Here is a 9,963-nt window from a genome sequence, read left to right on the forward strand (position 1 = left end):
GGCCTCAGGGTAGTCTCGTCCCAGGTACTCTCTGGCAGGGGTCCTGTGGGGGAGCAGTCTCCACTCTCCGTGAAGGAGGGGAGACGGGAGGGGCGCCTCTTGGCCACAGGATGGGCGGGCTGAGCGAGAGACGTCGCCCTCACAGGGAGCCACCTGGGTCATGGAGGGGGAACGACCGGTGGCCCGTTCCCGAGCTTGGCAGTCTTAGCAGTCCCTGCCAAAACTCTGTGCCGGGGCATAAGTAGAAGGTCCGGAGGACACTCCCTCGGCCGGGCAGGTCCGGAGGACACTACCGAGGCTCCCTCCCGGGGTGGTGGTCGAGGGAGATTCGGTGGATACTCCCTCAGGCTGGCAGATCCGGTGGACACTGCCAGGGGACCACTCGTCCCATGGCCGGCCGGAGGAGAAGTCCCATAGGGCCTTCTGGCTTGTGCTGCAGGTCTGATGGATTCTGCTGCCCTCCTGCCATTGGACGATAGTGCAGCTGGGGAAAGACTGGTGGTCTCTCCCCCGTGGCAGATCCAGTGGATACCACCACGGGGCCCGCCGCCTTCCTGGGGAGCACAAGCAAAGGTTGTCTGTGAGACGGTCTGACACACCAGCTCCCAGAGGTGGGTGGCAGCAGGAGGAGATCCGGTGGATGTTCCTCCTACAGTAGATCCAGTGGATGCTACTGAGCCGCTGCTTCCCTGGGGTGTAGTAGGCGTATGAGCTCTAGCTACGGCTCGTCCTCTCTTAGAGGCAGGTCCGGTGGACTCTGTGTCTGAGGGCCTACTTGGGACTTTGCTAGTGCAAGTCCCACCCCAATTCTGGCGAGTGCTCTCTCCGTCGGAGGGTAATGCACTCGATCTGAGTACTGCCTGGTGGTCCAGCTGCATGGAAGAGGGGTGTCAGGTCGCGGGGGATGTATGTCGCTGTGGTGCAGAATGCTGGCATACCTCCCCACTGCCTCCTCTTGGAGTGGGGGGCTATCTCCCCATGTCCTCCTCCTGGGGTGGTGGTTTCGGGATCACTCTGCTGGGTGGGTATTTCAGCTGCTCCTGTGTCGACAAGGTAAAAAAGTCTTGAAGTGCGGCCAGTGACGTGCAGGAGGGTAATACGCTGCAGAGGAGTGTTAGCTGTGGCAGGGGTGTCTGTGTGATGGGATGAAGGCAAGGGAGTGGCAGCATCTACAATCCCTCGCCCACTGGAGTTTTCCTGCAAAGTGCAGGGAGTGATGCAGTGCGCGAGAACTGAAAGAGTTGTGGAACCAACATACATTTCCCATTGAGTGGTGGTAGGGTGGGGTGAGGAATTGTGTCATTGAGCGTTAGATGGCATTAGTTTCGGAGCACCTTGGGGTGGTTGGCCATGGGTGAGCAGATGTTCCAAGGTGTTGATGCAACGGCAGAGGGCCTGGAGTTTGCTTTGAATGCTGCTGGCTTGAGAAGGCAAGTAGCTAGGTTGTGGCAGGTAGCTGGAGGCAGCATTGGCAGCACTGTCCTGGCTTGAGGTGATGATGGAGGCAGTGTTGTAGCAGGCCAGTGAGGTAATTTCTCTAAAAACCCTATCTGCAATTGCTGAGTATTCCGCAGCTGAGGAGGCAGTGTCCATGGTTGATAGGGCTAGGTGGACATCATCAGGAAGTTTTTGGGGTTGTAGTTGCCGCAGAAATGTGTCTGGCAGCTTGTAAGTGCTACGGTTGTTAATGCGCTGCTTCTCTTCCAAAAAATGGGCTGGTGTGGAGTCGTCAAGTGTGAGACGTGTGAGGTCTTGGAGGATGTTGTTGCTGGACTGGCAGCACTGGTTGCGAAGGGCATCTCTATGGGTGGCAAACTTGTGGTCAGCTGATGGGTTGGTGATGACTGCCGAAACCTCTGAGACAACCTCTGTCAGAAGAGCATGGAGCAGTGCCATACACTTTTGTGAGACAGTGACCCTGTTGCCAGGGAGAGGAGCTTTGACATGCTCCAGCCAGTCCCCTACGTTGTGACTGAATGTGGGAAAAGTTATCCTTTGCTAAGCCATCGTCTGAGGTGTCACTCCGGGGGTCACAATTGTAATACCCTATTCACTGGTTGTCTCATTCCTTTTACCACAATGACACAGAGACTGAAATACCCACCCCAACGGGAGACTACGGTAGGGATGTCGCAATACCCACCCCATGGAGGAGCCACTGACTGGGTGTCGAAATACCCACCCCAGGGGGAGACCACAGGGAGGCACATAGGGCACGTGTAAAGCCCATTCAAGACGGACCTATGTCCAATACGACCTTGCACCCCTCTTTCCCTCAACAGAGCCAAAAGCAGGAATGCTGCCCGGCAGACTACTCTCCAGCTGGGCCAGCCCTCGCCAGGATGGAGGTTGGACTTGTAGGAATACAGTCCCAGCCAGCACCACGACGACAGCCACTGTCCGCGTCGGGAAGGAAGAGACGGCCACTGAAAACTTTTTCTGCTGCTACCCTCTGCAGGACCGCAGTGACGACCACCCTCTGCACTGGGAAGGAAGGGACAGCCACCGTACACCCTGCACCTGCAGCCACTCCTGGGGACAGCACTGCGGTGATGGCCATTGTCTGCACCAGCGAAGGGATGGCCACTGTACGCCCTTCACCTGCTGTCTCAGGGGCACGTGGAACCACGACGATGGCCACCATTCACGTCGGGGAGGGAACAGCCACCGTATATCCCTTGTCCACTGCCCTTGAAACTACCCCCACGGAGGATGTCCTTTGCTTACCTCACCACCAACCCAGAGGCCGAGTGGGACACCCTTCTCTCTCTCCCCACAGGAAGAGTTCCAAGGTGGAGTTGCAGCTGGAGGAGATCTGGCAAGGCCCTATCATAAGCCTGGGAGTCCATGCCCTGCAGCCAGCACCCCGGCAACGTCCCATGCTGTCGGACTCCAAGGGGAAGGGATGCTGCAGGCAGCTTCTGATGGCGACTCAACCTGAGAGAGACCGCAGCCCCCAGACACCCAGGGGCACCCCCAGGACTCTGGGGCATGACCTCCCCAGCCTCACCAGCAAGCAGTCCTCCTCCAGGAGTAGGTGAAGGCAAGCCTGCCTGCTCGCCCTGTTCGGCCCCAGTCCAGAGGGCTGCCCTCCCCACCGAGACCCCACGCCACCCAGCAGCCCACTCCAGATGCCCCAGTCCTCGGCAGTAGTCCCGTTCCTCCTGTGGGAGGGCACACCTGACGAGATTCCTCCCACACCAGACATCACTTGTGAGCAGCCCAAGACCACAGCAGCCTGGGCCAGAGTCCGCTAGTCCTGTTGTGTCCCCTTACCTGCTCAGTATATGATACTAATATTGTATTCTGTTCTAAGTTTAATTGAGGTAATAAACGTGTAAGGTTTGTTGACCTGAGTTTTTATGCCTTGTTCCTCGTGTTGTGTATTCTAGGCCCGGTCTCAGAAGAGAACTCCAGCTCAGTAGCTCGTGTTCAGAGGATGAGAAGTCGACCCTAGAACACGTAGCATAGCACTAGTGGCTAGTGGTGGTTCTTGATCTGGTCAGAGTACAAAAAGGAACATAAGGGAAGTTTAACAAAATGGCAGCCAAACTACACGTGCAGTTACCAAAGTTCGACCCCGAACAGTACGATATTAAAACACACCTGTCGATCGTTAAGCCACTGTTGGACATAGGATTCGACCAGGACAGGGAGAAGATAGCAGTTACCCTGCTGCACCTGGGCAATGCAGTGTCAAATATTGCCACCAAGATCATCCTAGAGCTGACATGGGTGCAATTTACCCAAATTGTGACTCAGTCAGTCACGCCATCCTTTGATGAAAGTTGTAGCTCTGTCTCAGCTTGACGCCCTTACCTACGATGGCAATCTGGACGACACACTCATCCAGGCCAGGCAACGCATCACTGCTGCCTACCCGGAGACCAATGCAGCCACCAGGGAACTCCACACATTGAATACATTGTTGAGGATCCTCCCCAGCATGATAAAGCAGCATTTTACCATATATGACCCATCAGGAGACCTCGACAAAGATGTACAACTCGTGTGATGCTTCCTAGCTGCCCACTCCACCCCACAGCACATTGGTGCAGTCAGCAAGTTCCCCACCCAGAGGACAACACCACACCAAAAACCACGGATGTCCTTCACCCTCACAAGCCCTTCAACAACACCCACCATACCCAGGGCACACCCTACCAAGAGATGCCCCAACCCCAAGAAGAATATGAATCTGATCTCTATCAACATGTGGGAATTCTCTGCCTACAACCGCAGTTGCCCTCTCCATGACATCTGTGAGCAACTAAAGGCTGCTCAGTGCAGGATAACCACCCAAGGGTGCCACAAAGTCTCCTCACTAGACGACAAGGCCACCGAGGGTGACACCTCACCCACTGATTACACCGACCTCTGGGAAGTGGAGCCCAAGGAGGAAGACGCCCCACAGCAGCTGGATTTTTAGGACTGCCCCTGCACCTCCTCATAGTGGTGGGGGCCATCACACAGAAATATCGCCCCCCCAGTCTACAAGATGAGACTGAATGGGGTAAAAGCGAGGCTACTGGACGACACGGGAGCGGCCAGATCTTGCCTCTACAGCCATTTCTATTCCCGCCACATCTCGGCTTTCGGTCCACTTCTCCCCACCTCAGCTCACCTCGTAGATGCGAGGGATGGCCCCCTGCCAATACCCACCAGCAAGCATCTACCAAACACAAGTTCATTATTTTCGGTTTGACCTGCCGTGCCTATGATGGCTACTTAGGACTGGACCTTCTGCAAAAGTTACACACCAGCATCAACTGTCACAAATGATGTCTCCATTTTCAGAAGCATCCAGACCCCCCCTCCCAGCCACTCTGCACGTGCACACCCCCATTCCCCCCTCACCCTATCTCCCTCCCACAATGTCCTCCACCCTGCCCCCGACCTCCTTCTGCCCCCCTGCTCCTCCACACCCCACTTCCCCCGCAACCATCGCCTCCCCCCTGATCTTTCCCCACCATCACGAGGCTTGGCTACACCTGAACAGACCCACCAGAACTTCTGTCCTGTTTTCCCCTAGCCTCCCCACCTCAGAGCGGTATGTGTCGCCAACATCTCCACCACCCCCCTCACCCTCCCCAGAGGATTAGTGGTAGCAGAAATGGAGGAGACCAAGCCTTGTGCAACCCGCCCCTCCTCCCCTGTCACTCTACTCCCCTTACCTAAACACCTCTCACCTCACCAAGCTGATAGCCTCTGACACCTCCTCCTGGACTTCCAAGACCTATTTTCGTCAGGACCAGCAGACATTGGCCACACCACATACCTGACGCATGAGATCCACACCACAGGACCACCTATTCACCAACCATCACGGCGGAAAAACCCCAAACAACGGGCTGAAGAAGACCAGCAGGTCCAGGAAGTGCTCAGTACCGGTATCATCTCCCCATCCACCAGCCCATGGTCCTCACCAGTTGTCCTGGTTAAAAAGAAAGATGGCACCATGTGCTTCTGTGTGGACTACAGACGACTAAATGACGTGACCACCAAGGACGCCACCCCTCTACCCAGGATAGATGACTCCCTTGACTCCCTATATGGAGCATCCTGGTTCTCCACATTAGACCTACAGTCAGGATATTGGCAAGTCCCTGTACACCCAGAGGACCGAGGAAAGACAGCTTTCTCCACCAGTAACGGTAAACATTATGAGTTCAGCATTCTCCTGTTCAGACACTGCAATGCCCCCGCCACGTTTTCCCGCCTACTGGAGTCAGTCCTCAGTGACCTCACCTGGGAAATCTGCCTGTCATACCTGGACGATGTAATTATTTTCAGCTGGACATGGGCTGACCACCTCCAGTGCCTCAAGCAACTCTTCCTGCGCATCCGCCAGGCGGGACTTAAACTGTCAAAATGCATCCTGGCTGAACGGTCCGTCTCCTTTTTGGGCCACGTCATATCAAAGGAAGGCATATTGCCCAACTCCGACAAACTGTGGGCCATTGCAGACCTCCCCCTACCATGAGATGTCCACGAAATGTGCGCCTTTCTCGGGCTCACATTCTACTACCAGCGCTTTATAAGGGGTTTCGTTGATGTTGCAAAACCCCTCCATGACATGACTAAAAAGGGCGAGCCTTTCATCTGGACTGACGATCAGGTCATCGTATCCACACCCTCAAAACCAAACTCATCACTACTCTAGTTGTCACATTTCTCGACTACACCCTGCCCTTTCGCCTGTACACCGATGTGTTCCAAGTGGTGTTCAGTGCCATCCTAGCCCAGGTCCAAGAGGGGCAAGAGCACATAATCGCCTGTGCCAGCTGCACCCTCAACCAAGCCGAGAAGAATTACATTACCGCCAAATGTGAATGCCAGAGCATTATTTGGGCATTGGAGCATTTCTGAGCCTACCTCTCTGGCACTCACGTCACCATAATATCCGATCACCCATCCCTGCAATGGCTACGACAGTCCCCCACCCACATTGCCCAACTGATCAGGTGGAGAGAAACCCTCAAGGAGTTTGATTTTGAAATCTTCTATAGACCAGGAAAACTACACACCAATGCCGACGCCTTGTCCTGCCTGGCAATCAACTCCATCAGTGCTACCTCCAGCCTCCTACATCAGTGGCAAAACAAGGAGTGCCTCCACTGGATACCACCCCAGGTGTTCTCTAAGCACCATAGGCACAGCGATCACCTGTTTACCCAGGCCAGACACATAGTCCTCGATCCAGACGCCCTTGACGCAATGACCCACCTACATTCAGACAACAGCATCCATCTCGGCCTGTGCACTAGGCAAGGACACCATCTGAACACCTGGCCTGTCGGGAAGTATAACCTCCCACAAACCATGGCAACTATTGTCCATGGATGTAGTCGGCCCACTACCACCCAAAGCCAGGTACAAATACATCATTACCTTTGTAGACACATACTCAAAATTCCTCATTGCCTGCCCAGCCAAGGAACACTACACCGTGGCCGTGACTGACGCACTCATCCACCACGTCATCCCCTACTTTGGCATCCTCCACGCTCTTCACTCAGACAATGCCTCAGAATTTACCAGCAAGATCTGGAAAGAACTCGCACCATCTTCGGCTACTAGATCTCCCAGTTCTTTCCCTACTGGCCCCAAGGGAATGGAGTGTGTAAAAGGAGCCACTGCACCCTTCTCAACCAAGTACGGGCCTGAATACAGGAAACGAGGAGTGAAGACTGGCCAGTGCATGTAAAAATTATACAGTGGGGAATGAACACCTGCCCCAGAGAAGACGGAATCATCCCCCACGAACGGGTGTTTGGAGAAATCCCCCTCCTCCTACCCTTACGACACCACCTCCAGCCAACCTCCACATCTCCCACATCTGACCCCCTTCATCACCTTAAGAACTATCTATCTATCTATTGCCAGATGCCATAATCCTGTAAGGAGTGGCCATTTGACTCTGAGTTATTTGTTTTACGGGGAGGAGCACTAACCCTCCACCAACCTTAAGAACTGACTGCACCAATTACAAAAACATCAGGACTTGCAACCAGACATCACCCCATCCAACTTCTACATGGTAGGAGACTCGTTAGTAGCAGTGCAACTACCGATCCCAAACAAAATCTCACTACAGTTCGAAGGACCCTACACTGTCATCAACGTCCCCAACCCCTATCAAGTTACTCTTCAGTATCACAACATCAGGTGCACATATCAAAACCATCGCATGTGATTGTTTCGTTCCCCACCTGACAACGCTCAACCATGCCGCACCCACTCCACCCCTCACCACACCACCCCACCACCACCCACCACCCCAAAACATGCATCTGACTCATACGCCTTACTCCTCACCCTAACCTACCCCCCCTTCCACAACCACCTCCCCCACCCCACCCTCTACCCACTCCACACCACCCCCACGGGCCCCCAGTGCATCCCCAACGACCTCACCTGACACCTCACCTCCCACTGCCACACCGCCATCACAGAACACACAGGCCCAGCCACCCAGCTGAGAGACCCCCCGCCCACCCCCAGTCACCCCACCAAGTCACCAACACCACACAGCACCCACCACCACCCCTACATCCACACAGTTTTCCTTCCCACACACCTCCCACTCCGCAACCACACCCTATGCCAGACCACGCACCAGCCTCTCATCCACCACCACCGCCACAACTATATGTACTCCGCCACCAAGACAATGAACCACCTGCCCATGCCCGACTGCTGCACCAAGTGGCCCCACCACCTCACCACCCACACCTGTCGTCACCACCACCACAACCAGATCTGGCCACCTCTCCTGTCCACCAGCCAAGTATGCAGCCACACCCACACCCCCAACATCAGCACAACCACCCTCACCCACCCGCACCACACCCACACCCCCAGCATCACCACAACCACCCTCACTCATCCCCACCACACCCAACACAACCCCCATCACACTGAAAATACACCAGGCACAATGGACACTTCCACCGACCCACTCCTCCAGGGAGAGGATTTGCACCTGCCTTCAAAACTCCCATAAAACCCAGGTCACCTCACTCGTCACCAGCATTCAGCCAGGAGAAACTGGCTGCTCACCACCACCAGAGTTGAAGATACGCCGTGTGACCTGGTCCCCTGCCCAGGGGAAACGCCACCTTATCCGAGGGATGCCTCACCTCCTCTGCCTCCTCCTGCAGACACTGCAGGCCTCCACCCTCTACATCACCTACCCTCTGCACCAGGAATCCAACCCACCCACCCACCACTGGACCACTCTCCTCCACCACCTCACATCAACACACCGGACCACCACCTCGGACACCTACCACCTCCAGCCACGGGGACGTGACTTTTTCCCCACCAAAGGTGGTGAAATACCCACCCCAACGGGAGACCACGGTAGGGGTGGCGCAATACCCAGCCCATGGAGGAGCCACAGACCCGGTGTTGAAACACCCACCCAAGGGGGAGACCACAGGGAGGCACATAGGGTGCACGTAAGGTCCATTCAAGACGGGCCTATGTCCAACCTTGCGCTCCTCTTCCCCTCAACGGAGCCAGGAGCAGGAACGCTGCCCTGGCAGACTACTTCTCCAGCCGGTCCAGCCCTCACCAGGATCGGGGTGAGACTTGTAGGAATACAGTCCCAGGCAGCACCATGATGACAGCCACAGTGCGCGTCGGAAAGGAAGAGACGGCCACCATACACTCTTCTGTTGTTACCCCCTGAAGGACCACGATGATGGCCACCGTCCGCACCGGGAAAGAAGGGACAGCCACGGTACGCCCTTCACCTCCAGCCACTCCTGGGAACAGCACTGTGCTGATGGCCACCATCCATTGCAGGGGGAGAATGGCCACGATACATCTCTCTGCTGTGGCCCCAGAGAAGGGCAGAACCGCGGTGACGGCCACCGTCTGCACTGGGGAAGGGACGGCCACCGTATGCCCTTCTTCTGCCGCCTCCTCAGGGATCAGGACTGCAGTGACGGCCACCATCTGTACTGGGGAAGGGACGGCCACTGTACGCCCTTCACCTGCTGTCTCAGGGCACGTGGAACCACGACAATGGCCACTGTCCACGTCGGGGAGGGAACAGCCACTGTACATCCCTCATCCACTGCCCTTGTGACTATCCCCAAAGAGGACGTCCCTTGCTTGCCCCACCACCCACCCAGAGGCCAAGTGAGACACCTTCTCTCTCTTTCCACAGGAGTAGTTCCCAGGCGGAGTTGCAGCTGGAGGAGATCTGGCGAGGTCCTGTCATAAGCCTGGGAGTCCGTGCCCTGCAGCCAGCACCCTGGCGACGCTGCTCGCTGTGGGACTCTATGGGGAAGGGATGCCGCAGGCAGCTCCTGACAGCGACTCGACTCGAGAGAGACCGCAGCCCCAGGACTCCGGGGCACAACCTCCCCAGCCCCATGAGCAAGCAGTCCTCCAGGAGTAGGCGAAGGCAAGCCCACCTGCTCGCCCTATTTGGCCCCAGTCCAGAGGGCC

Source organism: Coenobita brevimanus, chromosome 101 (assembly GCF_032717465.1).
Source record: "Coenobita brevimanus isolate Jiangsu-jjx chromosome 101, ASM3271746v2, whole genome shotgun sequence".
In the NCBI taxonomy this organism is placed as follows: domain Eukaryota; kingdom Metazoa; phylum Arthropoda; class Malacostraca; order Decapoda; family Coenobitidae; genus Coenobita; species Coenobita brevimanus.